We start from the raw sequence: 5,402 nt of genomic DNA on the forward strand, positions 1-5,402 counted from the left end.
TGATCCTATGGAGCTGATTTTTGGTACACACCCCATCTATGTAAGGGCCTTTCAAATGAATGCTTTGGATCATCCTAACAAAGTGGGCCCCAATGTGATTGGGCGCTTAAGCTCACCATAAGTTTGGTGAGCTTAAGTTCACCAACACTTTCCTCATATATATATATATATATATATATATATATATATATATATATATAGACACACACACACACACACACACACACACACTAGTAAAAAAGACCACATCATAGGTTGGTCCAAACCATCCATGTGATGGAACACAACATCAATAGGTTGTGCCCGTAAAATCATTTCCATAGGCTAATCTTAGCCCTCCAATCTATAGAGGTTTCCATATTTAAAAAAGCATAAAGGAAGGGAGTATGATTGAAATTATGTGGCTTTAATGGGTGCCTTTGTTAAAAAGCATAAATGAGGCGGTAGGATTGAAAATATGTGGGTTGAATGGGTGCCTTTGTTAAAAAAAGTAAAAAAAAAGTGAAGTGTAATTCTCATAGAAATTTGGGAGAAATTCAAATAATTCTCTCATTTTCTCTTCTGCTATATAGTATATAGATATATATATAGCGTGCCACGTGGCACACCCCAGCTTACCACATTCAGCTTTTTATATATACTAGTAAGAAACCCCGTGCGATGCACAGGGGCTAAGAACAAAGTAAAACAGGATTTTAAATACAATGACTAAGTGATCAACATGTGAAACCTTTTTCTCATTTCTCCTTAGCAACAAAACTCACTGAATGTCATATGTAACAAGTATCATCTTTCCAATAACTGAATTAATACCACTACGTTGTTTATATCTTCCTAAAAAAAGACGTAAGAAAATGTTTGCATTGCACTAAGTGATATTGACACGATAATTTGTAAAAAAGTGCATTAAGAAACCGTAAGAGAATATATACTGACTCCAACATCCATTGCAGTGAACTGAAGATGAGTTCAATCCTATAAGAAATACCAACGATTGCTTAAAATTTTGAAATACCAACAATTGTATACCAACGATTGCACAAAATCCTGACATACCTAAAATTGCGTTATTTAGTTGTTTTGGAAATAAATTGGCGAGAACTGGAGACATAGAATGAAAGGTGATATGGCGCTCTCTTGCAGCAACTTGAATATCTCTAAGAAGATTATTATCCATCTCTTGAAATGCATGTGAAGTCAACGATGTTCTAGCGAAGTGACCACCTCGCTTTGGTTGAGTCGGCTCTTTGGAGTCTCTTTATGCTAGACTAAACTTTTTTAACAACAATCTTATGAATTGCTCACCTAAAATATCATGTATTTTGACTTTTCAAACAAACGAGAAAGATGCTTGATGAATTCTATGGATTGTATTTGATTCCAAATTTGTCCCGGCGTCCGGAAAAAATATTCCAATTTCTTTTAATGGCAAAAAAATTCCAAATTTGTAGCAACAGCCATATAAAAAAAAAATCAAAAGTTCAAAACCATCGTTCATTTCTGACATTAAGAAAGAAATTCCCCAATTTGTAACAATAGCTAAATCAAAAGAGAAGAATATATAATCTACCTTTAAAAAAATATAACAATTGGTACTCCCACCGGCATGTATCATTTTTTTACTATAGTTACTCCTATTTCCATGTATCAATCGGGCACCTACAGCAAGATCGTAATTGAATGATCACAATAGAAGATGAACTCACATCAATTTAAGAAAGCAAATAAGTCTACATTATGTGACCATATTTCAAGCTCTTACAGCTTAGAAGAAATTCTCTTACGACGTAAAAAGATGATATAGAAATATCATTGCATGGGCTTGGCATGATATGAGTGATATGCTAAAGTCTATATAGAAATAGTAATATGCAAATATGATATTGAATACAAAGTACAAAAGTGGAAATGTAGAGACTCACGTCTAGGCCTATCTATCAACATGGATAATGAATTTGAAATATATGAAGCCATCTCAAGAAATGAAAGAAACAGAGATAAGACATAAAAGAGAGAAAATACCAAATGCAATAGCACAAAAAACAACTTACTAATATTAATAAAAGAAATTAGACATACCAAGATCGATTCCGAAGACCTTGTCTTCCATTTTGCATCCGAAGAAGACCGCATCTCATTTTTTTATCCTAGATTCGTTTAAAAAAGAATACGTAAGTAGAGAAAAAAGGAAGGGATGATTCACATAAATAACAAAAAAGAAGAAAAAAAATTCCATTTTTCAAGAAGCGAAGCAAAACCAATTCCCAATATAATGATCAACAAAGAAAGGAAAAACAAAATAAATTGCATACCTCTTCCATCTTGAGTCCTGAAACCCATGTGGATGTGTGATGCACAAGGTGGCAAAGGAAACATATCAAACCAAATAACATAATAGAAAAAGAAAAGATAAGTTAATCAATGAAATTCGTAGAATAAGAGAGTAGAATTACCTTCTCTCTGGGAAATCATCACTTTCAAATGGCACCATGAAACATACTCAAAACACAATTGGTCAAAACATATGTTTAGCATCTGCAAATCACATCAGTCAAACATCAACTCCCAAATTAACGATGGCACCTGGCAGCCATTATCCAGACCATGCAAATCACATCAGTTGGCACCTGGCAGCCATTATCCAAAAAAAAATAAAAATGGAATCGTTCGAGAATGCTTCCCACACTTGGCCTTGATTTTCATTGGAGAGAAACCTCAGCAGAACCCCTATTTGTAACGGGAGAAAGAGAAATTACCTAAAAAAGGGACCCACAGTATATATCAAGCCGCCGTAAAAAGGGCAGAAGGTTGTGGTGGAAACGCTCATGTCAATTTTGCAGGGTATGGGCAGGGGCGGAACTACGTATAGCTTTGGGGGGGCCACGGCCCCCCCAAAGATTTGCAAAATCATTAAAAAAATCAATTGTTTCACACTTTCCCCATCTCCCTATGTTAAAAAAAATCCCAAGGGGTGAAAATATCAATTCCCCATCTCCCTGTGTTAAAAAAAATCCTGTGGAAAGCTTCCTTTTTGGTTGGACGAAACCCTACCTGCAAAAAAAAAAAATTTTACAACTAGTCCGGCCCCCCCGGGTGTAAATTCCTGGTTCCGCCCCTGGGTATGGGGAGAGAGATGGCGTAGATGAACTATTGCTAGATATTGTTGAATTTTCCACTAACACACGTAGATAGGAAACTGACTTTTGGTATTCTGACTTTTGGAATTCCTCGCTCTTCAAAGCGGCTATACACAGAGAATACGTATATCGCCACGGGATATAGATATATAGATTTGTGTGTATATAAATTGTCTATACACATAGGATATATGTATTTGGAAGGCGTTATGCATCATTAGCGGAAGAAAAACAGAAAATAAAAACTGGCTGCAGAGGGGGTGACATGTTGAGATGGGGAACATAGAGAGAGAGAGAGAGAGTATCGTAAAGCTGGGGCCGAGATTTTAGGCATATCACGAGCAATCCTTATTTCGGCTTCTGTTTTCTCTCTCTTCATGTGAAGACGAAGGCGAGGCTGACATGTAAGGAAATATATATATTTTTTAAGTCTTTTTCAAATAAGCAAAAACCCATAAAATATATGTTAAGACGAAGGGGAGGCTGACACGTTAGAATGAACAGTAAAAGACCCTTTCCTCTTTATATATAGAGGAAGTCTAAACTGAAGGGAGCCCTTGCAAAAAAGGGGTGAAAGGGCTCCCCCATTGGCTGCACATCACCATCATGTTTGACTTTTCAGCCGTTATTAATGCATTATGGTGATGTGTAGCCAATAGGAGAGCCCTTTCACCTCTTTTTTGCAAGGGCTCCCTTCTCTAGAATTCCTCTTATATATATATATATATATATATATATATATATATATATATATATATATATATATATATATATATATGAGGAAAGTGAAGCTACACCGCCGGTGTAGCTAACTTAGCTACACCGCCGGCTTAAAATACAATGGGCCCACATTGTTTTGGTGATCCAAACCATTCATTTGATTGGCCCTCACATAGATAGGGTGTCCACCAAAAATCAGCTCCATAGGATCATCCCAACCCTTCAAACTGTGGAGGCAAAAATGGACACATTTGTGAAGGTTTATACAAGTCCATTTTGCCTCCACAAATTGTAGTGTTGGGATGATCCTATGGAGCTGATTTTTTGTGGACACCCTATCTATGTGAGGGCCAATCAAATGAATGGTTTGGATCATGGTTTAAAATTTCGACTGAAATCCGAAATTTTGGATATCGGTGGAGACCGAAACCGGAATTTTCCGAAATTCCATTTTTCGCCCTTTACCAAATTTCGGACGGTCCGAAAGTTCAGTAATTTCAGTTTAATGACATTATTTATTAAAAAAGAAAGTGATACAAAATTTCGGAATTTTGGTTCAGAATTTCAAACCAAATTACCGTAAATTTCTTTTTTCGAGTTGGGGTGATGAAAACAAGCAGCATTCATAGCAAACTAACATGAATAAGAATCTGTGATCTCGGTAAGGATGATATTTATGTTGTTTCATTATTTTGTTGAATATCTGATCGGAAATGAAGAAATTAATCCAAGATTAAGGTCTGATTTTTAATGAATGGAAATTGAAGTAATCAGTTGTAACTGGTTGTCGTGGGACTTAAATATAGAACCTGTGCTTGTATTTTTTTTAGAGTTACTAGGGAGAACCAAGTGGTTTAAGAACATCTCTGCTACAACCCGGAACTTAAAAAACCTAGTCTTCCTAACACTCCATTTGGCAGTTGCATTGAATAAAGGGGAGTGATAAATCGACCCCTATGTGTCTTTCTCTCTCTAACCCAGAGGAGAGAGAAAGACACATAGGGGGTCGATTTAAGATATTTGGGGGCGATTTATCACTCTGCCCTAAATAAATTATCACCTTCATGGGTTTCACATAGGGATTGAGCTCATGACTAGTATTCAGATCATAAGATCCTCAACTTACAAATGGAAACTAGTGAATTAGCAATCCCAACTCAAATGGATGTATTTACCACTTTAATTCAACCATGGGGTCAATTCTGCCCTCCATATTCCGTTGATTTTGTTTTTTAACAAAGCACCGGAACTTACCAGGCTATGAACTTGGCTCGTTTGTTGGAAACTGCTTTCTCCCACCCATGTAAGAAGAGAAATCCATTTTAAGAACACAAGCTTTCCATAGTATGTTATCAAGCGTTTGGTTTTCCAAGGACTCACATGTTTGCATAAACAGGATTCAGGCCTGTTAAGGTGGCCCAAATGATCCGATCCTGGTCCTGTTCTGACCATTAAGGCCTAAAAAAATTAAAAGGCTCAGATCCTTTTGGGAGAATCCCAAACGAGGAGTAATCTATCGATCAGGAAAGTTAATCACAGCCATAG

General features: G+C 36.5%; 1 long non-coding RNA gene across 1 annotated transcript; it reads right to left on the bottom strand.

Moving 5' to 3' along the window:
- Window positions 1-1,528: 1,528 nt before the first annotated feature.
- Window positions 1,529-3,488, bottom strand: LOC143880858 (uncharacterized). The gene is made up of 3 exons (XR_013251802.1): window positions 2,454-3,488; window positions 2,313-2,329; window positions 1,529-2,147 (listed from the first exon to the last, which is right to left on the bottom strand). It is a non-coding gene; the product is annotated as an uncharacterized LOC143880858 (long non-coding RNA).
- Window positions 3,489-5,402: the final 1,914 nt, after the last annotated feature.

This window comes from Tasmannia lanceolata, unplaced genomic scaffold (genome assembly GCF_043159265.1).
Source record: "Tasmannia lanceolata isolate RefF3 unplaced genomic scaffold, GAP_Taslan_0.1 ptg000007l, whole genome shotgun sequence".
In the NCBI taxonomy this organism is placed as follows: Eukaryota; Viridiplantae; Streptophyta; class Magnoliopsida; order Canellales; family Winteraceae; genus Tasmannia; species Tasmannia lanceolata.